At 43.5% G+C, this 26,038-nt stretch overlaps 1 protein-coding gene and 1 pseudogene across 1 annotated transcript in view; both read right to left on the reverse strand.

Annotated features, from left to right (window-relative positions):
* RIMS1 (regulating synaptic membrane exocytosis 1) overlaps positions 1-26,038 on the reverse strand; it is a 545,565-nt gene that overhangs the window by 343,538 nt on the left and 175,989 nt on the right. The window lies entirely within an intron of this gene.
* On the reverse strand, positions 23,096-24,106 carry LOC101647468 (annotated as a pseudogene).

Consider the following 26,038-nt stretch of genomic DNA (forward strand, 5'->3'; position numbering starts at 1 on the left):
CTGAAGACAAACGTGTGCATAAGCAAATGTGGTGAAGAAAGCTGATGGTGCCCAGCTATCAAAAGATATAGCATCTGGGGTCTTAAAGGCTTGAAGATAAACAAGCAGCCATCTAGCTCAGAAGCAACAAAGCCCACATGGAAGAAGCACATCAGCCTGTGTGACCACGAAGTGTCGAAGGGATCAGTTATCAGGCATCAAAAAACAAAAAAATCATATTATTGTAAATGAGGGTTAGTGCACAGTGGAGACTCAAAGCCCATCGGTAGGCAACTGAACAACCCCTTACTGAAAGGTTGTGGGGAAGAGATGAGCCAGTCAGAGTGCAAGGTAGCAACGATGAAACATTTAACTTTCCTCTAGTTCTTAAATGCTTCCTCCCACCCTCCCCCAACTATCATGATCCCAATTCTACCTTACAAATCTGGCTAGACCAGAGGATGTACATTGGGACAGATAGGAACTGGAAACACAGAGAATCCAGGACAGATGACTCCTTCAGGACCAGTGGTGAGAGTGGCGATGCCTGGAGGGTGGAGGGAATGTGGAGTGGAAAGGGGGAATCGATTACAAGAATCTAAGTATTGCCTCCTCCCTGGGGGATGGACAACAGAGAAGTAGGTGAAGGGAGACATCGCACAGTGTAAAACATGACAAAATAATAATAATTTATGAATTATGAAGGGTTCCTGAGGGAGGGCAGAGTGGGAAGGGAGGGGGGAAATGAGGAGCTGATATCAAGGGCTCAAGTGGAAGGCAAATGTTTTGAGAATGATGATGGCAACAATGCACACGTGTTTGACAACCACAATGGATGGATGGATGGATGGTGATAAGAATTGTACGAGCCCCCAATAAAATGATTTTTTAAAATGTATTCTTCCCTTGATGGTTTCAACCACTTAAAAGGGTAAGAACCATTCTTCAGTCATTAATTTATGTGAAAAGAGGTGAAGCAGGCTGGATTTGGAACATGGGAGGAAGTCTGCTGATACCTAATTAAAAAGTATTTACTAAAAGTGACACCTAGGGCAGGATCTAGGTCAAAGCATGTCTTAAGAAATGGCTCTATAAGTCAGTCCCTCATGGCCAGAGCTCAGAAATTAAAGTAGCTGCACAAGGTTTAAAAACAATCCTGGTTCCGCAGGTGAAAGAGAGGCTCCGTTGTCTGTGTGGTGGAGAGGTGCCTTGGGAGTTTCCCATGCACAGCAGCAGTTCTGGATCCTGTTTATATTATCGATAAGAATTTTTCATGATGCGGCACTGCGATCATCATAGTAAGACAGGTAGGGTACCTCCCCTTGTAGACTCCATTGCAGAGTTACCTTTTGTTGAGGTCTGTTAACCCCTCAATGGACTAGGGGCTCTTAGGCAAGTACTGTTGTATCATTCATAATCAGAGATCAAGAGATGCTAGTGAATGAAATTGCATCGAAAGTAATTCATAGTATTTTCCATTCTACCTTATTTATCCCCATTTAGCAGAGATCAACCTATTTTACAAAATTATCTACAAATGTGAATTTCTGCACACACTTGCTTGCCATGATATGGCAGTACCTAAAACCCTGCTAGACACAGAGAAGGTATTCCAGTTTATGAATTGACTAAAAAATGAATATGAGAACTGTTGGTAAATTCCAAAGGGGGAAATGAGAGTGTGATTATTAAAAAAAGTATGCCAGAAGAAACTGTACTAAAACTTTTAAAGCATGTTTATTAAAGTGCAGTATATATTGAAAAATTGCATGTAAGTGTTGAGTGCAGTGTGCCCTCCCCATCTCCCTGCCCACACCCACACAACCCACCAAATACAAACAAGGGTGGAGGACAATGAAAACAAACACACACAAAAAACAAAGGCTTAAATGGAGAGAGCAGGGCCTGGGTGATCTGATTAATCTACATTTCAATCTCTCTCAGTTTACTAGTATAAAAATTAAAATCACGGGTCTGGCCCCTATGCTCAGAGAAAAGTGCCATGGAAAACCTTGCAAAACACATTGGCCATTACCTCATCCCTCTAGTCTATCACTTTTGAACTGTACAAGGCCATCCGGGCCTCCTCCTCACACCCTCTCCTTCTTCCCTCAGGAGCACCGGGGAAAACGCAGGTTTTAAGCAGCAAGGTCACAGGGTGAGCTACACAGAAGCATGCACTCAGGAAACAATGACTGATGCAAATGTTCATGAAAGTGCCTCATTTTGATAAAACGTGAAACAGATTTTTCATTTTACCTGAGAACTTACCACTTGAATAATTTGACCAGAATCATATGATACAAGAGTTAGTTTCCTCAGATAATTTCCATCTGTTTCATCTTGAGTATATATATCTCTCCTCCTTTCCCTCCCCGCCCCCTCCCCGTGCCCACTCTCCCCCACACACACCCAATTTGCCCTTACAGGCTCATAGCACCACTCCAGGTGTCTACTAGACAAGTCCACACTGAGCTCCCGGATCAGGATGGTTTCAGGGCTGAGCCATGCATGCAGGGCCTTAAGCTGCTGTCCCCCCTTTGCACTCACTGCCACAACCTAAGCTGCTGCCATTCCAACACCCGGCCACCACAGCTGAGTTAACAGCAGCAAAGCACCTATGACATGCCTCTGGCCTCTTGTAGAGCAACAAAATTCAGCAGCAGGGAAAATTACATCCAGCTTCCTGTTTCTTCCCCAACTCAGTACAGTATTAAATTCATGCCTCTACAGTGTGGCAATTCACTTCCCTAGCTGTTACAAACATTGTTAACCTCAACTGTACTTCACTAATTGTATTACTCCCCAACTCCTTACTGTCTCCTACAGCCTGGGCTATCCTCTGCATTTGTCATCATTTCTAGTGCTCTCTGCTGCTGCTGCTTGCTCCTCGTCCAGTTCCATCAGCTCTCCCCTCGGCTGGGGTGCCGCCGAGCACAGCGCTCAGAAAGTGCTCAAAGCATTGCCGTCCTTTGTTGACCGTGCCAACGCTCTTGCAAATCTGTTGTCATCTATCGTCAGTCTTCTCATTTTCCAAACTGCTACTCTCATTTCATTCTCTCTACCTGCCAGGGTCATTGTCATCTGATTTCTCTCCCACACTTGTTTTCTGTCTTGGAAGGCAATCCAAGCAGACCCACAATGAGGGGTTAAGAAGAAAGGAAGGATTTGATCAACCGGTGCTTAAATACAGTGAATTTTGGTGAGCAAAATTCCTTCAAGTTAGCTTGAAAGAGTTAATCACTCCTATTTGTACAGATCGAAAATTAGTAAAAATGGTTCTCCACAGGAAAAAAGAATCGAAGCGAGACTTCAGAGGCACTTGTGGCAAAGAAGATTAACACTGGATGTAGAACAAGTCTGGTTCCAGGATGCTAGCTACCCTGCGTCTCAGAATGATTCCTGCTGCTGGGAGGCTTTGCCTCCTTTCAGATTACGAGCATGTTGCAGCAAGAGATGGGAATCAGCCAGCACATATCTGCCACGTATACCACTTTACTCACCGTCATTAGGCATTGAATCTGAACGATCAACCATGCGGTTCTGTTCAACTTCCACTAGCTCCAAGTTCTTAGCAAGCCTACCTGTGAAACGGGGCATGGACTTGACAGATTTTGTGAGGAATATACAAATGCTGCTAAATAAAATGGCTTAGCCCATATAACTGGAGGATGTAATAAGTGCTTATGTCCCAGTATGTGTTACTGTAAGAATATAAGGGTGAGAGCTAAGCTTAGGAGGTCTTAGTATACGCCAGGCAACATTTACCACATCCTTTCTAGTCATTGATTCATCTATTGGACACATCTATACTGAGAACCTGCCGCGTGCCATGTTCTATAGCAGGCACTGAACATATAGTGTGGAATAAAATAAAGGCCGCACACGCAAGGAACACATGCATTCTAGATGAAGAAAACACATATAAAGTAGGAATACTAAATTGTAAACAGTAAATTCTTTTTTTTTAAAGATAATTTTATTGGGAACTCTTACAGCTCTTATAACAATCCACACATCAATTATATTAAGCCTGTTTGTACATGTTGCCAGCATTATTTTCTAAATATTTATTTTCTATTGAGCCCTAGTGTCATCTCCTTTTTTCTCCCCACCCCCACCTCCGTGACCCCTTGATAAATGATAAATTATTATTTTTATATCTCACACTGACAGTTGTCTCCCTTCCCCCATGGTTTATGTTGTTTGTCCCCCCGGGGGGTGGCTGGAGGGGGTGGTCTATCATTTTCATTGGTTTCCCCTTCCTCCCCTCCTCTCCCCACCTCCCCACGACCTTCCTGGTATCGCTACTCCCATTCCTATTCCTGGAGTCCATGTAAACAGTGAGTTCCCTGGTAGCTCTTTGTAGGAGAAAGGAGGCTGCCTGCTCCTGGGTTGTTAAGAATTAGAATTGCCTTGATGGCAGTGGGCTCGTTTGGGTATGGTAGCTGAGTAAGAGGATCGGGACTGACTAGGGGTCCGGGAGGATTGTTTTAGATAAGGCAAACAGACTCAAATCACTGCCTTCTAGTTGGGTCTGACTCGCAGTGACGCTCCAGGACGGGGAAGAACTGTCATAGTGGGTTTCTGAGACTGTAACTCTTTACAGGAGTAGAAAGCCTCATCTTTCTCCAGAAAGGTGGCTGGTGGTTTCAAACTGCTGGCCATTGAGGTTCACAGCTCAACACAGCCCAATATGATGACACCAGGGCTCACTATTGTAGATAACTCACTTTTAAAGGCTTGACTTAACCTCTCTATGTGGAAGTGGCTTTAAACAGAGACGTAAATGGAGTGAGGAAGCCAGTCATGGGAATTTCTATGGGAGACTTTTCTAGATGGGGAGGGGTGGAGGAGCAAGTGAAAAATTCCTGAGTCAGGAATGAGCTTGATGCAACAACCAGCAGGAAAGTGAACGAGGAAAGGTCATTATTAATGGGATGGGAATCAATTCACTAGCATCAAGTTGATTCTGATTCATAGAAGGGCTCTGGTGGGTCTCCAAGGCTATACATCTTTGCTGCAGTAGAAAGCCTCCTCTCTCTCCCAGGATGGGAACAGCCTGGAATATTTTAAGCAAGGAGAAGACATAATCTAATTTAAGGATTTAAATGATCACTCCATCTGCTATTGGAAGGAAAATCTGTTCCTACAGTCAAGAGTAGGGCAAGGAACCCCATCAGGGAGGGAACGCAGTTTCCCTGCTGAAGAGGATGGTGACTTGCACTCTGATGGCAGCAGGGAAGACCATGAATAGCAATCTAATTCAGGGTTTATTTTGAATGCTAAGCTCAGAGAACCTATCGCTGGGTTGGCTGAAAAGGAGGAAGAAGAAGAACGAAGGATGACTCCTTAGTTCTGACCCAAATAATATGATGAATTGCTGAGACTCGAAACTCATGGGGAACAAACATCCCGTTTAAGGGAGCAACATCCATCGGTAAGGCCTAAGACACAGTGATTTGGAGATGCCAGTGAGAAATCCATGAGAGGACACCAAATAAGCAATGGTTTAGGTTACAGATTCAAACACATAGCCTTTTTACTGCTCACACGGCTCCAAGCTATAGGAACTATTGTCATCTCCATTTTTGAGAAAAGACAAAATAAAATGATAAGGATAATTTGTTTGGGACCACAAAAAACACAATGAAAGCAGACAATAAGGGCCTAAAGGATTTCTTTATAAGTAGCTGTACTTCTCAACCTAGGGTTGTGAGCTAAAAAAATCTAAGCACGGTCAATAGGAAACGCCTGAACATTCCTTGTTTGGAAACAATCTGTGTACTGGCCAAGATTCAAGCACAGCTTTAGCTGTCGTACTGGAAGACCTGAACAGGAAGGAGGAGTCCCGCTTTGCAGGCAAGAGAACACAAGGAAATATTTATTTTTTTTTAATCATTTTATTAGGGGCTCATACAACTGTTATCCCAATCCATACACACATCAATTGTGTAAAGCGCATTTGTACATCATTTCTCAAAACATTTTCTCTCCACTTAAACCCCCGACATTAGGTCCTCATTTTTCCCCTCCCTCCCATCTCCCCCCTCCCTCATGAGCCCTTGATAGTTTATAAATTGGTATTTTGTCATATCTTGCCCTGTCTGACGTCTCCCTTCACCCACTTTTCGGTTGTCTGTCCCCCAGGGAGGAGGTCACACACAGTTCCATGTAATCGGTTCCCTCTTTCCTACCCATTCTCCCTTTACCCTCCCTGTTTCGCCACTCACAGCACTGGTCCTATAGGGCTCATCCGCCCTGGATTCCCTGTATTTTCAATTCCTATCTGTACCAGTGTACATCCACAAGGAAATATTTAATGGTGTCACAGATAACAGTTCCAAATCTGCCACAAATGTACCTGGAAAGCACTGATGCGAATTACAGAAGCAAATTATGTTTCATCTTGGCTAACTACGGATTTAAAAGGAACACTGGGATCTATAAATATGTAAGAAAAGAGCCACGAAGCATCTGCCACACTTGAGCATCTCTGAACTGCACCTAAATATTTCTAAAAAGGAGTTTGTCTAAACACCAGTGTAATGGCTTTCACTTACATACATCTTCACTCTTGAGAGTGAGTTGAATGGAAAGGAAAACAATTCGGGCATATTCCCAACACAATATAAATCCAATAGTATTATCAGTATCCAACATTACCTTTCTTCACCTTCTAATCCAAATCATTTTATTTCAACATAATTCCTGATTCATTTTCAACAAGTGATTACTTACCAATGAAATTCCATTGGTTTTCTATTTCATATGTGTGTGAACAAACGATTTCACATATATAGTACTTTAAAATACATTATATACTAAATTTTTATATCCTATAGTACAGTTTTTAAGATTCAGACAGACTATATTTGAATCTTCAGCAGCTTATGGTCAAGAGCTTGCCATGTAACTTCCCTCTGCTTATGAAAACAGCTGACTCAGAGCTAGTAACCGAGTCTTCCTTAGATAATGACTTTGAGCATTAGTAAGATAATACAGATCAAGTCCTTAAAACAGTTCCTGGCATAGGGCACATGACCAATAAAGGTAATTGCTATGATTAACATTATTGCTGCTATTTTTTCTAGTTCTTAGAATATCACTTGCTCCTTATCTCTTTTTTTAAAGGAAAAGATAATATAATTAACTCATGAATTGATGACATTTTTCTTAAATTAAAAATATCAATAGTACTTAAAAATTCACACAGCATTTTTTTGACAAAAATATTGTGATTTTTATTATCCAAATTAGGCATCATCAGTTATTCTTTCAAATGTATTTTCAGTGGACCTCAATGGGGTATTATGACACAACATTCCACAAAATAATTCTCTCTTCTGCTGACGTAGTGGCTCTCTTGGGTACACCTGAAAGGTGAGCCTCGGCAAGCGTTGACTGCCCATTAGACACTACGAGATCACTCCTAGGCGCAGATACAGAAAGGGATCCCAATGGCGCTCTATCATGTTCACACACAGAAGTCTTCCCAGGGACTTTCCACCAAGGCAGTCTCCAACCACAGAAAATTATTAACAGATGGTATCACTATAATTCATATTAAAAACATAAACAGATATTTAAGAAGACTTCAAATAGACACTCTTACCACTGCTCTCTCCTAAATACTGGAAATGAATAACAATGTTTATTTTTATAAAGGTGACTGTAGTATTAGAAGACATACACCATGCATATGTTACAGCAAACGCTGTGTCTCCCACAGGCACATACCAGTACAAACAGAAACATAGTGTAGGGTTTAGCATCTACACTATACTCCCAAGCAAAATCCATCACATACCAGTACAAGCAGAAACATAGTGTAGGGTTTAGCATCTACACTATACTCCCAAGCAAAATCCATCATTTAAGCTTTCTTTCAAACAATCTCTCATTTGTATTTATGAAGAGGACCAAGGTGGTCCTTCCTAGTCCCGGCTTCTCTGACCTTATCACAAACTCACACTCAACAGCTGAGAGAAGAAAAGAGACTTCAGCCTCATAGAGATTATGAAAGAACATTAAAGATAAATATTCTTAATAGAGATTATAAACAATATCAAACTCCAGTAGTTTTACTTGCCAAATAACGTCCAACAAAATTGAATTTCTTCCACATAGTGACACGCCCAGCTATGATGGGGACTATAATGTTACTGCCAAAGCCTAGTACTCAAATCTTATAGCAAGTGGGCTCATCTTTTTGCACACTCATTCATTCATTCACTCTTTCTTTCTAATCACTCATTAAGCTATTTTTATATTCTAGATCATATGCTACTTCTATTCTGGGCTGTAAGATGTGTATCATGTCACAACAGCAGTTTTGGACTCCCCAAGGGACTCAGGTTGTGTTTCTGTGAAGTGTTCCTTGAGCTTTTGAACAACAACAACAACAAAATAAAAATCTGAAGGTCTAAAGATCAGAATTATAGGATTAGGTTTTCCATGGAATTCTCATAGGCTAGTCCTTGCTATCCTTAGAGAATAAGCAGGTGCATTGTTGTGATGGAAAATTTTTGCTTGGCGTAAATTTCTAGACTTTTTCCTCAACGTTTCAGTTTTCAATCTTCCAAATTATAAATTTCTTTATAATAAACTCTTGCAATCGTTCTATGTCCTTTGAGAAAATATATCTGGATAACCTCTTTGGGGCCCCACCCCAAAACAGTCCCCATAACCTTCTGAGCTTTTCCTTGCCTTGAAGTGCACTGGCCCACCGGATCCTCTTAGAAAGGCTGCTTTGATAAGGTCTGTTTTCAAGGCAGCCCAATGAGAGTAAGACAAGCATATGACTAAGGATACTCATCAGCAGCCTCCAGGGATCAAATAATGAGAGATTGTACATGAAAAGAGTCGAACCCTAAAAGCAATACTTTTTGACTTAGTGTGACAGAGAGTTCCAAAAGGAGCAAGCAGAAGGGACCGTGAAACAAACGTGGGTGGGTGACTAGGATGGGAATAAATCACATGAAGGAATGTACTTGATGAATGAGTAGGATCTGATTAAGAGTGGGGAGGGCTCCCTGGCATTAAGGAGTAACCTATGCAAGAACCAAAGGGTGAGGTAGTTTAGGAAATGGAAAGGCCTTCCTTTCTTCTGTGGTGTAAGAACTGCTTCCTTTTATCCAGAGTCCTTGGGTCTTCTGGCTTCCTGGGATGACTTCTCACTAGCTGACCGCAATCACCAACTCCTCCGGCACCTGAACAGACACCCATTCAAAGGCCTCCGTGCGTGAACGTCTGCTATACCCATATGCAACTTGCTTCGAATTTCCTGAGTACAGTTTATGTGACACAGTTTTTCACTTACTCTTTCAGGTAGTATGACAGGCTGTGGGTTCCCTCACTTATTTTCTCACTTTTACTACATCAGGACAGGCTACAACGTCTGACTCCCAACACTTGCATATCTTTGTCTACTGGGTTCCTCTGACTGCTGGGGTCTGCTTTGCTTTGCCTGAAATAGAAAGCCATCCTGAAGAAAGGGAACTATGCTTCCTGCCCCAGGATGGGGCCATCACTGCGAGGGAGTAGATCTGACACACAGTGAGCCTGTAAGACAGACTAGAACGGCCCTTTGGGGTTTCCAAGGCTGTTGATTCTTTCAGGAATAGTGAGGTTCACTTTCTTCACCAGAGAAGGGAGTGGATTTGAATTGCTGACCTTTGGGTTAGCAGCTCAGGGCTCTTCAATGATGGGTAAAGATTTGCAAATACCTGTCCCTCCCACTTGTCCCACTAAGTGGGATAACTCCAGGACTCGTGTTTTCACCGTTTTCTTCCAAGGTTTCTTTTGTGGGATTGAGCTTACACTCCGTCTTCCTTACATTCCTCAATTCCCTCCTCCCCTACCATTGGGGACTTTATCTCCAAACTAAGCTCCTTGTGCCCTAATTTTTATTTCTGGATCTCCTTAACTAAGATATAGTTTTCAGATTAACTTGTGAGCTCTTTTAGAAAAAATATAGAACATTCTGTGGTTTCAAACCCCTCTGGTTAACTAACAAAACATTCTCCATATAGTTAACCTTTAATAAAGGTTTGAGAAGTGACAAAGATAGAGAAGAAAAGGAGGTATAGGGGAAGAAAGGATATAGTTATTAGTATCCATGTAGTGGGTTGCATGTAAAACTGGATGAATGAAAAAATAAATAGGACTGATAAATGGGACTACTATTTGGGAATGGCTAGGTCATGGTGGTGTCAGAGGACAGAATTGTCATACTCTTTCCTCCTTAGTCTTTGTCTCCTTTTAATAAAACTAGAACCACTAAGAATGGATAGTAAAAAAAGAAAAAAACCTGAGTGACCAAAATAAAATTCCGGACACTTGTAAGCGCCTTGTTAGATGCTGCTTTAGTGTACAATAAGCATAGTATTGTAGCTCTTACATGGCAATCCTCCACGGAGAGATTTAAAGTGCTAACATAAAGTGCTTTCTTTTCTTCTTCAGGTAAAGGTCAAGCACAAGTTCTCCCGATAGCTCTTGATGACATAGCTGTGCTGAATAATTATATTTATGCACATTGTAATGAATATATTTATGAGAAGGCAATTGTTTGTCTTAAAAAAAACAATTAAAGATTCTCTCGAGGGGGAAAGCAAAACTGTTATTACATTGTGATAGAATTGCTGTAAAAAGAATTAAAAATGAAAATAAAGAACGCATTTACTTGAATGCATCACTGTACACATTAGCCAACACTGGCAGCTCTTTTCATTTTGGAATTCAGTATTCTCGCTGAAGTGCTGGGCAGGCTTAGCGGAAACCTAGAGAAAATCCTGGGGCACCACGGAGCCTCCGTGGCTCCCACTGCACCATCACTGTATCTCTCTTCCAAGCAAGGAGAGGAACTTGGGGACATGTCCAAGGCATAAGGTTTGGTACGAAAGAGACACTAAGGATCATTTTATCTACGGTCTCCTCAAGGAAGTAAGGAAGAGTGCGGAGATGTACAAAGTATAACCTTTGGAGAGAGAGAAGCTAAGTCAGAAGCAGATCAGAAATCAGGAAGCTGGAAGTATCTGCCACTGGAGTGAGTCAGGTGTTGATAAATCAGGCCGGTCTATCAAACGTCTGTTAACAGACTTCTAACACAACACAAGAGACTGTCAAATCACACTGTACATGAAACATATTCTAAATGTAAGCATTAGTTTGTGAATTAATAGACAACGAATCTAGTCTACTAAGCCAAGTAATGCAACGCAAAGGATTATTTCATAGAAACCGCCATAACATTTTGAAATAGGAGGCCCGGGGGTGTGGTGGTCCAGCACCCTCCCCCAGCGGCTCCACAGTAGGCACATGTGGCAGTCTGCGTCTGTAAAGACAGCATCATTGAAAACCCGATGAGGGCTTCTCTCTTCCTGGTCATTAGAATCAACGTGACAGTAACGGGCTTGATTTAGGTTGATGAACTAACATTTCCAGTCAGAGTTCACATTGAATCCTAACGTTATAATGTGATTTCTGAATTGATATTTTTTACTTGTGGTTTAGAAATGGTCCTATAACCCTTCTGAATTATTTTACTAGGATTGAGAGATTAACCAAGCTACCCCACAGTTATTTTGAAACATAAAGATTAAATATGAGGGTCAAATATTTAATTATACAAAAACTCTAGATTAATAGATAATCACATTCCCCTCAGCGATTTGGGAGTTGGATAAATTCATGCTATGAGTACAAAGGAGGGAAGAAGAATCATTCTTCTCCTGGATGTTTAGTAAAGAATACAATTCCGAATGTCGGCAGTTTGAACACACTCAGGGATGCCTCGGAAGAGGTCTGCCTTAACACCCGATGGAGTGGTTCTCAGCCTCATGATTTGGAATTCCATGAATTCGATTCCAGATTTCTTCACCACATTTTCTTATACACCCGCTTTGTCTTCAGCAATTGTTTCCAGAAGGTGAGCATCATGGAATGCCAGTTTAATAGAACAAAGTATTCTTGCATTGAGTGGAGGGAGTACTTGAGTGGAGGCCCAAGCTCACCTCCTCCCTGGGGGATGGACAACAGAAAAGTGGGTGAAGGGAGACATCGGACACTGTAAGATATGACAAAATGATAATAATTTATAAATTATCAAGGGTTCAAGAGGGAGGGCGAGGGAGGAGGGAGGGGGGAAAATGAGGAGCTTATGCCAGGGGCTTGAGTGGAGGCAAATGTTTTGAGAATGATGAGGACAGTGAATGAAAACATGTGCATTACACAATCGATGTGTGTATGGATTGTGATAAGAGTTGTATGAGCCCCCAGTAAAATGATTTAAAAAAAGAAAGAAGAAAGACCGGCCTTTCTACTCCTGTGAACAGCTACAGTCTTGGAAACCCCCAGGGGTCGCTAGGAGTCAGCATGGACTCCATGGCACTTCGTGTCCGAATGAGGGTTTGGATGGGGGGAGCACAGAGGGGTGAGGAGAAAAACATCTGAAAGCTGAAGAGTGGTGGCACGGTCACAACTAAGCCCACTTCACCAGAACACGGATACCCCGTGGTGAACAGCAGAAAATAAGGCAGTAGCCTCAATGGGAAGGCATGTAAGAGAGTCAAAGAGGGCAACTGTTACTATATTAACTAATGGTATTTTCAGACCAAAGGCACTCTTTCCATGGAGAGAGAAAGAGAGAGAGAGAGTGTGTGTGTGTATGGGGGGACCAATCTTCCTGCAACTTTGTGTGTTTGACACTGAGTTTGTGTTAGGCGTTTTGTCGGCAATGCTCATAAAGTTAGTCATGTCTTTGATTAGAAAGAAGACGAAGCAGTGCATCCAGTGTGACAAACGCTACATGCTCACAGAAACACGTCCCTCAGCAGCCTGCTGGTGTAATCTCTGTGCTTTCCCTTTCTGTAAGAGAAGTGCTAATCCGCAAACACCTGCATGGGTAAAGTACCCTACTCTTACATAATCATTACATGGTTTCAGTCAAGTCACTATCTGATAACAAGGAAGAGAGTGGCACATGGGCAGGAAATTCGGATGCTTTACATGTAGCACCTTACTCACGTCTCACTCTTCAGGGAGTTTCTAATGGGTGTTGAGTTTATTCCCACTTAGCAGGGCTCCACTCAGGCAGAGGAGAACCGCGCCAAAGGATTTTCAGAGCGTAACTTTTCAAAGCAGACCACCTACTAGAGGCACCTCAATGATGCACTTGCTTCTGAGGTCTCTCTCTCTCTCTCTCTGCCATCCAGTTGATGCTGATTCATCACAATACTATAGGGCACAGTAGAAATGCCAGGGCTCTGGGGTGCCTGTAGGTGGATTCAAACCGCCAACCTTTCGGTGACTGCTAGTTTCTCCCAAGGAGCCCTGGTGTCGTAGTGATTCCACACTGGGCTGCTAAGCGTTAGGTCGGCAGTTGGAACGACCAACCGCTCTGAGGGAGAAAGACAGACTTTCTCCTCCCATAGACAGCTACAGTCTCCGAGACTCACGGGAGCAGCCACACCCTGTCTGTCCTGCAGGGTGGCTCGCTGAGGCAGCACACACTCTGGCAGTGAGTCTGGTGTTTGGTTTGGAGGGCCTACCGAAAGACCCCTTAACTCTCACACACACCCTATAATTTGCGGGTGACATTTCCACATAGGGAAGCTAGTGTAAATTATTCATCCAAACTGGTTTAGAAGCTAGACTAGAAGCAAAAACCACCAGCGTTCCTCAGGGTCCTCTAGTCCCTTTCCTTTCTGCTAGTCTGGTCTTCTTCATTCTTATCCTCACGACTCTGAAAGGACCCAGGTATCAGATACTAGCATGTGAGGCATGCTAGTGTCTCTTAAGCAGTCGATTGGGTTCTCTGTGTGGCCACGGAAATATGCTGCGGAGGCAGCACACTCGTCCCTGGTAGCATGCAAGCTGGAGGGACTCCCAATGCCTCCTGCACGCGAAGAGCACACGCGCAGCCCGTGCATCAGCCCTTCACTTGCAGAAAGCAGCTCTGTTGGATAGGAATTCGATATACTCTTTACCATTTGAAATTTGACTATGCTCATTACCATCCTCCCAATAAATAGTGGTAGAATCCTTGTGAGATTCACTCTAGGCTATAAAACTGTGGCAAAGCAAAACATATCCTGAAGCTTACATGCACCCTTCATTGGTTTCCTGCCCACTTGGATCTACTACTGATCTGCACATAAATAAGCCTCACTGCCATCAAGGCAATGCAGAGGCCCTGCCACCCTAGGATCGGGTAGAAGTGCCTCTGTGGCTTTCTGAGACTGTAACTCTTTATGGAAGTACAAATCCCCATCTTTCCCCTGCAGAGCAGCTGGTGGTATCAAACTACTGACCTGTGGATTACAGGGTAATGCAATGCATACACACTACATCACCAGGCCTCCTTAAGAATCTGTTAGCACCCTATTTGTAGAAAACTTCTTTACTCACCTAATAAATCTGATCACCTTGGGGTGCATTATATTTATAGGGAAAAAATTTAATGGTCACTAAATTATACAAGACTTGGCAAAATAAAATGTTAATTAGACCATAAAAGGAGAATGAACTGAAATGATGATACTTTGTTTTAATTAACATCCCATTTTAGTAGTCAGTGATGGCTACTGTCCTATAGTTGGAACAAAACTTTAATGAGGTTTTACAGCCTTATGACCTGATAGTCTCATTGCAAGTAGAGTATTCGCAGGCTTGACCTCCAAGGTCCACAGCCAACTATCTGACAATCCACGGCCAGGTACCACATCATACAAGCTTCCAGAGACAGTAATCCAGCATAGCCTCTGTGGCCAGACTCACGAGATTTACATCCAACCCTGCTACTCACTAGTTGGGTTACCTTATATAAACAGCTTAATATGTGGGAGCCTAAGTTGCAAAAGTGTTAGAATGAGACCACCAAATACATTTAATATTGTTGTAAAAAGGTGTGAAATCATTTCTTCCTCCTAAAACAAAAACTAAGCCTAGCGCCACTAAGTCCATTTCAAGTGCTAGTCATTTCACGTGCATGCCATTTACTTTTCAAAGTTGCGAGGTTTTTTAAACGCTTTTCTTCTGAGGCACCTCACATAGGTTCAAACTGCTTTCCCAACAACCTTTCCGTTAGTAGCTGGGTGCTAAACTGCTGTGTCTCTCAAAGATTTCTACAAAATGGTGCAAAATTACTGGGCAGGTGATGGTGGGTTACAAAAATAGAAATGAGATCTCTACATCACATTCAAATCCTCAAAGGTAGGTACACCCTCAATGCAACCTGAGTCTCTGTCCCTCTCATGCCTTCAAGGCCCAGCACCAGAGAGCCAGGGTGGAAGGGAGGGAGGGAGGGAGGGAGGGAGAAAGAGTGTGAGAGCAGACCATGCCCCACATTCTCAAGGGCTCGAGTCCCCACTGGAGGTCTGGGTCACAGGTCCATACTGAGAAGCAAAGAAATAGGAAGCAAGGTGTGAAAAGGAGAAACTTTATATCAAAATGAGGCTGACATATTCACGAAGATGAATACATTTAACTCTAGTTTATCCATATTAAGTGAAAGTGAGTAGAGAGAACTGGACTGAGAGGGCTTTGAGGGAGGTGGATTTACATAAGGAAACAGAGCCTGCTGAGCCTCAGGAGGCAGCTTTCACTGGAGAAACAAATAGTGCTTGGTCCTTGTTGTCAGGTGCCATGGAGTTGGCTCCAACCCACAGGGACCCTACACACAACAGAGAGAAACATCGTATGGTCCTGTGCCATCCTCACAATCAATTCTATGTCTGAGCGCAATGAGGCAGCCACTGTGCCAATCCATCTCATCAAGGGCCTTCCTCTGTTGTGCCACCCCTCCAATTTAACAACATGATGTCCTTCTCCAAGGGCTGGGCTCTCCTGAAAATACGTCCAGAGTGCATAAGAGGAAGTCTTGCCATGCTTACCTCAAAGATCACGTTGGCCATACTTCTTCCAATACAGATCAATTTGTCATTTAGTAGTCCATGGTACTTTCAATATTCTCCTCCAGCACTGCAATTCAAATGCATTGACCTTCTACAGTGTTCCTCCTTTAATGTCAAACATTCTCATGCATATGTTGCAATGGAGAAGGCCAGGGCTTGGGTCAGGTGCAGGTGCACATTCATCCTCAAAGTAACGCCCTTGCTTTTCAATACTCCAAAGAGGTCCTGTGCAGCAGATTTACCTAATGCAAAATGTCTTCTGCTCTCTTGACTGATGCTTCCATGAGCACTGATTGTGGATCCAACTAAGAAAATATTTGACAGCATGTTCCTTAATCAAACATTATTGTTCTTTTCTTTTTAGTTTAAATGACATATACCTACTCCTCATAATCTCATTATCTGATATTTCTTATTTAAAGTACTAAAAAATACTAGTAGTATGTGAATATTTTATGCATTAGTGAAGTGTATTAGTATAAAAAACAGCAAGGTACCAGGCAAGAGTAATGTTGGCTGTTAAGCTTTGGTGTCAATGTTACTGGGCCATGATTCTTGCTGGTTTGAGAGGTATAGAGAGGTGTATTTTTTGGCAGATAGGATATAGTCAAACTCCATTGTATGATTTGATGTAGGTATCCTCCAATTTTACAAAATGTCCATTTCCACATAATGACCTGGTCTTTGGAACCTAACCAGTGGACCCTAGATAAAAATCAGGACATTGTCTTATGAGTAATGGATATGTATTCATTCCCTCTATAGAGTTTAAGTTTAGATCTATGATAGTAAATAAGCCATTTCTCTAGGGGAAAAGGTAAAGAAGTACTGGAATAAATGACTACACGTAGGCATGTGGGTCAAACATGGAAGCAGGGGTAATGCTGCTTCGAAGGTCATCTTTCTACAATGCACCGATTCTACCCGAAGTATATGTAAGGCTTGAGGGTGAGAACACAAAGTACTTCTTTAATGTTTGCAGACCTCACCTCAGACCTCAGCATAACTCAGACCTACCAAATTTGGGAATTGTTCTTTGCTATGTAAGTGCTGGAATGGCACTCATTCCTACTTTCTGACTTTCTCATACTATACTAAATTGTTTTCTAAAATCCCACTGTGTTACAGCTGGAGTCCCTAGGTATGATGGATTAAATTGTGTCCCCCACATGTGTTGTAAACACTAACCCCTGTAGTGGATATAATCCTATTTGAAATGGATATTCTTTGTTATATTAACGAGACACTATTAGTCCAGGATGTCTCTTAAGCCAATCTCTCTTGAGCTATAAAAAAGATTAAGTAATCAAGCTAGCCAGAGGTGGGGGAAGATAGATGTCATGCCCCCAAGAAGCCAAGGGGTGGCAGCTGAAGACACCAGGTGTTTCCCTGAGCCGACAGAGAGAGAAGACATCCCCTAGAGCTGATGCCCTCCTGAGAACAGACTTCGTAACTGTGAGAAAATCAATCTCTGTTTGTGAAAGGCACCCGCTCATGGGGTTTCTGTTATAGCAGCGCTAGACAACAGATATGGGGTGATGGAAACTATAATGAGAACTGCTACGGAAAAGATCAGAGGTTCAATTCTACCAAGAGGTGCCTCTGGTGAAAGGCTTGATGGCAGATTGCTGACAATCATCTCCTGAAAAGCTTAGGGAATATTGTTCTATTCTGATGCACATGAGACCGTGACCGAGAGTCAACTCCACCTCAATGAGTCATGGCAAAATAGAATGAAAAGATCATGGAATGTTTTACATGAACATTTTGAAGGCCACCCCCTGTCCTACCCCCTTGCACTTAAGATCACTACATTTAAAAAAGGAAAAAAAAAAGCTATAATTAGGTGCCAAAGCTGGCCAAGTCTTCTGTAATGGAATATTCTTAACCCTCTGACCTCCCTTTGCCAAATGATGGGTGTGTGCCCCCAGAGTTGATTTCAACTCATAGTAACCCTATGGGATGGAGAACTCACTCTAGGGTTTCCTTGACTATAATCTTCAGGGAACAGAACTGTAAGTGGTTTCCTACAGAGTTTCAGGATGGTTTGAACTACCCACCTTTGGGTTATCTGGGCCAAGCACTAAAGAAAGGCCTTTCTTTATCAGACTCAACTCTCCCTGCCACTGAGTTGATTCCAACTCACAGTGAGCATCTAGGACAAGGTAGCACTGCTCCAGGGCTTTTGAGCCTGCGCGCTTTCTGAGAGTAGAAAGCCTTGTGTTGGCCACCATAGAGGGGCTGGTGGTTTCAAACTGATGGCCTTGTGATTCATCATCTTAATACTGAACCATGAGTGTTTATATCGTGAGATCCCCTCCAGTCATTGCTGACTGATTGCAACCCTGTGTATAGCGGAATGAAACACCATCTGGTCTGCGCCTCTGTTGCAGCCACTCGGTCAACACATCTCGTCAAGGGCCTTCCACTTTTCACTTTACCAAGCATGACGTCCTTCTCCGGAGACTGGGCTCTCCTGATCCTATGTCCTAGTTACTTGAGATGAAGCACTGCCATTTTGGACTCTATGGAACATTCTGGCTATTCTTCCAAGACATCTCTTTGTTCTTCAGGCAGTCCATGGTACTTTCAGTATTCGTTGCTAGCACTATCGTTCAGATGGATTGATTTTTCTTTGGTCATCCTTATTCAATGTCCAAGTTTTACATGCATATGAGGCCACTGAAAATACCATGACCAGGGTCAGGCATGAGGACCTTAGTCCTCAAGGTAACATCCTTGCTTTTCAACACTTTGAAGAGGTCTTTTGCAGCAGATTTACCGAATGCAATTTGTTACGTGATCTAGACTGCTGTTTCCAAGAGTATTGATTGTGGATCTGAGCAAGACAAAATCCTTGACAACTTCAAGCTTTTCTCCATTTATCATGACGTTTTCTATTGGTCAGTTGTGAGGGTTTGGGTCTTCTTTACATTGAGTTGTCATCCACACTGAAGGCTGCAATCCCTAATCTTCATCAAAAAGGGCTTCAAAGGCCTCCTCACTTTCAGCAAGCAAGGTTGTGTCATCCACATATCAAAGACGGATACTATATCTTTCAATTCTGATTCCATATTCTTCTTCACATAATGCAGCTTCTCTAATTATGTGCTCAGCATACCGACTGAGTAAATATAGTGAGAGAACACAAGCCTGGCACCTACCGTTCCTGATTGTGAGGCATGCAGTATTCCCTGGTTCTGAGTGAATGACTGACTCTTGGGTTGTACTGGTTCCAAAGGAGCAAAATTAACCCCGACTAGAGGTGAAAGTTGAGCTGGTGGTGTAGTGCTTACAAGTTGGACTGTTAACCACAAGACCAGCAACTCAAACTCATTGGAGAAAGACGGTTTTCTGCTCCTGTAAGATAAACCCACAGGTGAAGTTCTGCTCTGTGCTATAGCATCACGACGAGTCCGAAGTGACTTGAAGGCAGTGAGCTGGGTTGGTTTTGAGTTAGAGATGATGAACCTGACTCACTTCCATGAAGTCAATTCCCAGCCCAGGGGCACAGTGATTTTGGAGTTTGGGTTTAGAGGTGATAAATTCCTGCATTATAGGCTTTACATCTATAGAGCGGGTTTCTACTCAGCAAACATTTAAGGAAAGAAAGCTGTTTCTGCAGGGCCAGAGCAGCAGTTTCCAAGGTCTTATCTCTAGCACTGGAGCCCAAGCTGCCAGAATGTGGATACTGTTTCCTTGATTGCTTGCCTTGAGTGTAGATTCCCTATACTTGACCCTTGAGGTTCTCCACTCTTTCTAATTCAGTGTCTTCCTGATTGTTGGTTGTACTTCTGAGCAATTCTGAACCTTTACCGCAGGTTTCCCCAGTTCCTGCATTTTCTTTGTGCTCTTCTAGGCAGACTTCCACCTTTTCCTTAGTTGCAGTCTCCCATCTTCATTCAACCCTTGACTACACCCTATTAATCTCCTCCTACCTGCTACACCCGGTTCATCCCAACAAGGTCAGCAGAATGACAGTAGCAGGCCAAGGACCAAAAAGCAACATAACGTGGGGCTTACATACATGCAGATGGCTGTCAATTCCTACTTCAAGGATATTAAATCCAGTGAAATTCAAGTTGATTGAGAGAAACTGGAGTATGAGCAATAATTTACTTTCTCCTCTCATTCTATTTTTCAAATACTGGCATTATTAAAGTTTTTAAGATGATAAAAAAACTGGAAAAAAAAACTGTAGCTATGATACTTAATTATAATTGTTGGCATCCTACCTTCAATCCCATTCCCTGTAGGCTATTGGGAAACACTTTACCCACCAGATCCAGTTTCTTCATTGTGCCACTATAATTCACACCCATGCAGATTGCTCTGGCCAGCACCTACCACTACTATAGCAGCTCCAGGGCCAAGGAGTTGCTGGGCTACAGGCCACTGGTTCCCATGGAGAAGGAGGTAGAGAGGACTGTGCATAGCTTTTGCCACCTTGAGAAAGTCTGAGTGAGCTCACGGCTTATTATTATACACACAGTGGCCAAGAATGAGACTCTCCCAGACAGCAGCTTGTTTATTCCTTCTTATCCTAGATAGCACAACCGGTTACGGGCTCAGTTACTATCCAAATATTGGAGGTTGAGCTCTACCCAGAGATGTTTCAGAAGAAATGCTTGTCCATCTACTCCCCAAAGGTCAGATCTATTGAAAACCCCGATGCAAGTTCCACCCTGAAACACATGGGTCAGAAGCACCTAGATGGCAATTGGTTTGGGTTTTTTGTTGTCATTATTTGGATTTTTTTTTATATCCTTTCTCTAACTTTCATTTTAGAGAAAGGATTTCTATTTGCTTTTCTACATCCTATGGACATGATCAAATAAGCTCTATCATGTAGCGCTCCAGAAAGGAACAGTTAGGGCATACTTTGTTGAAAGTCCCTGGTGAAGGGGAAAATATTACTGTCAACTATAGAAGACAATATGCTTTTGGCCCACTCAGGAGACACCGATCATGTGAGGCAAGCACTCAAAAGCTACACTGACTCAACCTGGTTAAGGCTACTCCCCTGAGGGAGACAGAAGCATCAGATGCCAATGAGCTGGTTATTTTTACATGTTTCACTGGGGAATCCTTTCACTTTGGATTCCAGAATCTCTAAGCTACTCGTTCAGTGCTAGATTCGTACACGGTGAGTCAGAATAGCTCTAAGTATAATATGTCAAGTGAAGATATTTTTAACATTTCTGTTTTGCCTCATTACCCATCATTCCTACTTAAAAATATTACCATACCTAAAACTATGCATATATTCTCACCAGTCTGGATGGATCGTCACAGATTTAGGTGTCTTGACAAATATTCTATTTTAGTCAAAGGGCGCCAGACAAAGGCTTGGAGGACAAGCTTCTCTGGCTTATTCAAGAGTATCAGAAGACGTGTCCTGGAGTACTTTCCATGCTGCAGTCTAGTCCAAACTAAAGACATACAACTTCTTTCTTGGGAATAACTTGGCTTCAAAGAACATCAAAAAGAAGAAGAAGAAAAAGAAGCTATAATTTCATACCTTAAATAATGTCATAGCGTAATTTCAGAATTGTAGAATTTGCATCACTTTGTTTTAAGCTAAGAATTCCTGCTAAGTTTAATTCTTAATGTAAAGGGTAGTTATAAAAGTATAGTAAGAGATAGCCAGAGTAAAACTACTTTATTTTTTTAAAACATTATCGATCATTTATTGTTTTAAATTGGAAAATAATAAATCATGACACAAGGAGCCCTGGCAGCACAGTGGGCTGCACACTGAGTTACTAACCAACAAGATCAGCGGTTCAAATCCACCCATTGCTCTGCAGATGAGAGAGGAGACTGCCTGCTCCCTTAAAGAGTTAAAGTTTGGAAAACCCCAAGGGGCAATCTGACTCTGCCCTATAAAGTCACTCTGAGTCAGAATGGATTTGACAGATCGGAGTCTTTGGGTTTGCTCATAAGACAAATTCATTTAATCCATTTTCCCCCTCTGCCAGTCTTTTTACATTTTACTCCCAATTGCCTGTGCCCCAAAACTGACTCTCAGATATTTGAAAAGAAAATATTCTAAACAAAAAATTGAATGAAGTTTCTATTTCTAGATTCGAAGTGGCTTTATCACCTTCTCAACCTTTTTGACCAATCAGAGGGCAACAGCCTCCATTGAGAGAGCTCTGAGTAGGAGAACAAGTGGCCTGCGCAGACACTGACTCGTGCGCCCGAGGTCGGCGAGGCTTGTGAACGTGAGTCCCAGTGGCTGTGGCTAGGTGCCGTGGAGTCGGTTCCATCTGACGCTGGGTACAACTGAAAGAAACACTGTCCAGTGCTGTGCTAGCCCCACAGTTGTTCTTATGCTTGAGCCCATTGTTGCAGCCACTCTATCAATCCATTTCTTTTGAGGGTCTTTATCCTCTTCACCGCACGTCCACCTTAACAAACATGATGTCCTTTTCCGTGGACTGGTGCCTCCTGATAACAAGTCCAGAGTAGATGAGATGAAGTCTCACCAGCATGACTTTTAAGGAGCACGCTCGCTGTACTTCTTCAAGACAGGCCTATTTGTTCACTTGATAGTCCAGGGAGCATTGGTTGAGACAAAGGAGTGTCTCCCCGCACCCACTCCTTTTTAAAATTGGTCCAGCATCCTCACTTTATTCTGGCGGGCTAGGTTATCACATCTCCAGGGTTTCTTCCCAAACTCCGAGTAGGTAAAGAAGGCCCCCTAACCCAGCTCTCACAGCCTGTCTGCACACTGCCACGGAACACCCCGGGACTGCGACGAGGGTGGATGGACACATGAGAACAAGGCGACCCCTGTGGGGACAGAAACTTTGGAAATGTACCTCCCTGAGATGTAAGTATGTGATTTTTCCAAAGTCATTTTGCATCTCTGCGTAGAAATGAACCGCATTTCAAGTCTCATCCATGCGCATTTATAGCTTTCACTTTTCTTCTAAGATATTTTTAACATATGGTTCCTTCAGCAACATCTGGAAACTTCTACTCTAGGATCGGTTTGCATGAAAGCAATCCCACTGGGCTAGCAGTGAACCGTTTTGTTCCTTACAGGTCTTCTCTCTTCAAGTTGTCGCAAGGACACCAACAAGGACTGGGGACACCTGCAAAGGTGACCTTTGTGCTCAGGAGTCTGAGAGAGGAGAGGGGGGAAGGAGATTCACACATCCAGTGATAGAGATAGACTGAGAGAGAGAGGGCAGCTATGTCACACCCAGGTGGCTCACAGAAGAGCCAGGTGTGCCGGCAGCTCCCTGGCAAGCAGGGCTTGAGCTCACCCAGACTTTCTCCAGGTCGCAAAAGCTATGCACCGTCCTCTCTACCTCCTTCTCCATGCGACCATGCAGGCAGCCCAGCAACTTCTTGGCCCTGGAGCTGCTACAGTAGTGGTAGGTGCTGGCCAGCATGATCTACATGGGCATGAAGGTGGGCTACAGCTCCAGAACTTGTTAGACCACCATCAACAGCAAGGCCAGCAGCAGGGCCAGGTAGCAGACCAGCCAGTAAGGTCTGTGGTACTTGGGGGCTTCGTAGTTGAGGCCCATCAGGACACGGGGCAGAAAGGAATGGGATCATCACTGGTGATGTGGAAGACCTTTCCATACACAGCTGAGTCTTGGGAGAGGTGCTCTGCTCCCAGGATGTGGCGATGGACCATGTTCTCCATGAAGGCGAAGTCCACCAAGTTTGTCCCATCTCCAATCACAAACTTCTTCTGGTCCTTCCCGGCAGCCTCAATGAGGATGGGGAACAACTGGGGTTGCCGTGGTCCAAAGACGCCTTGAGGGCGGATGGCGGCAGTTAGGAAATTCTTCTCCAGGTCACTGGCACCCAGGACGGCTTGCCCCTGTAGGGTTTTGGTCTCTGTGCAGTGGCCAATGAGATTCTTGGCCTGGGGGATATCCGGAGTCCCTTTCTTGATGTCGACCCCTTGAAAATGACACTGGCACTGCTGGTCAGGATGAGTTTCTGAACTCTAGCGTTTTTGCAGGTTTCCATGACATTCTCGGTGCCGAAAGAGCTCTTTGTTGTCACTGACTGATGCCCAGTGAAAACGGTGCCCACCCCTTTCAAGCTGGGCACAGATCCTGCTGGCTGCAAGGATGGCCCAGGGCGAACTCTATCCGGTTCCTCAAAGCCTTGCTGGATATCAAAGATATTGACGCAGTCAGCAAGGCCAGCAGCTGCTCCAGCCTGTACTGATCGGCCTCCATCCCTGTGCCCTCCCGCGCTTTGTGGATGTCCTTGGTCACAGGTGCCTATGCATTTTCTTTGTTCACGAGCGCCTTGCTCCATTTTGGCACAAAGATGGTCTACTCTCTGATCATCTTTTCTGCCCGCTCTGTTAGATGCGGAGGCCCATTTTGAAGTGATAAAGGTATCATCAACCACCAAGAACACGCTCTTTACAAGGAGGTAGAACTAAGGTAGGCCTGATAGTATTCTTTCGGGTCAGTATATAAGGGGGTTTCAAAAAATTATGTAGAAAAATAAAACTGAAATATAATGAAAAAGGTTCACGAACTTTTCGAAGCCTCTTCGCAACTCCTTGGAGCTTCAAAGGATGCTGCTTGTTGCTTTAATTTCTTCATGGAGCTTTAACAGAAATGCCACAAACGGGTGGATTTAAAAAGGAAAAAAAGGTATCTTCTCACAATGTAGGAGAGTAGAGATCAGAATTCAAGCACAAGCACAGGGTTGAGGGGCAGACCTCCTCTCTCTGTCAGTGCAGCTTCGGTTCCCTCGTGTCCTGGCAATCACTGTGTGCCCTACATCTCTCCTCCCCATCTGTGCCTCCTGCTTCTGTGCCCAACGTTCTTTTGATTCCTCACAAGTGACTGGCTAAGGGACAACTTTTGCTGACATCATGTTGTTCACACCACGAAGAAAACTCTATTCCCACATGGCACCACTTCCACGGCTCTATAGGTTAAGGTTTACAACACTCATTTTCAATTGGTAACATCTGGAAGATGGTAGCCAAGCATCAAAATGTGCCTGTCAGCACTGCCCTGCTATATTGATAATAATCCCCCAGGCCTTTTCTTTATCCCCTTCTAATTACCATATATGTCTTCCCTATATGTCTATTTATAGTTGCTGTTGTCGGTGGATCCGGAACCACAAGGATCCCTGACATGCACAGAACTGTTTCATAGGGTTTGTAGGATCAAGTCTTTCAGCAGTGCATTGCCATGTCTTCTGGGCCCCTATCTGGGAAGGATCAGTGAGAGCTGAGAGGGGAGGGATGCATTCTTCCGATATAGGGCCTGTACGGAAGACATCCCATAAGAGCTGTCACACAGGCCAAGGCTTGTAGCACGGAGACAATACACTGAAGACCAAGGGAAAGGAAACGGCAGCACGCACAGGCGAGCCGCAGCATCACAGAAACAGTGGCAGCAGGGCAAAGGGTTGAAACCACAAGACCAGCAGATGGTGGTTGTGGGCAGTCAACCCACAGAGAAGATGGCAGCGGTGGGTGAGTCAGAAGACGATCATCAAGAGAGCTGACACCTCTGGGGAGGAGGTTCTCAATGGAGCAGAGTTTAGGCATACATACAGGGGATGCCCAAACTGTCACAATGTCATGCTAACCTTGAGAGTGGCTTAGGCTCTTCCAAATCTGCTGCTTTGAGAGCTGCATGCGCAAGTACAAGAGCTAGAGCCAAACAAGACCTTCTCTGGTGAAGAGACAAACACGGCCAGACTGTGGCTAATCTGACTGTAGCGAAGAGAAAGAGAGATGCCCCCTGATGTCTAATCCATGGAATGCAAGCCTAATGAAATAGAAACAGAAATGGGTCACCTGGGAAGAGTGGGGGTTCCCCTTTTAGACATAAGTGGATTCCTCTCACAGAATGCTAAAGGTTTTCCTTATAAGGGGTAGGAGACTGGTTCATCTAAAATCTGTTCCTGTTGTTACGGTCTGCTTCCTAGAAGTAATCTAATTAGTGCTTTCTTTCTATATATCTATAATCCAGTTGCTGTCAAGTTTATTTTGACTCATGGAAACTCTGTCCCACAATGTTTTCAAGGTTGTGAATCTTTATAGACACACACTGTGTCACCAATCTTCTGCAGCATGGCTAGTGGAACCACCCACCTTCCCGTTTGGCAGCTGAATGTTTAACCAATGTCTCACC

Source organism: Echinops telfairi, unplaced genomic scaffold, assembly GCF_000313985.2.
Source record: "Echinops telfairi isolate 266 unplaced genomic scaffold, ASM31398v2 ScPeMD7_3533;HRSCAF=4204_0, whole genome shotgun sequence".
In the NCBI taxonomy this organism is placed as follows: domain Eukaryota; kingdom Metazoa; phylum Chordata; class Mammalia; order Afrosoricida; family Tenrecidae; genus Echinops; species Echinops telfairi.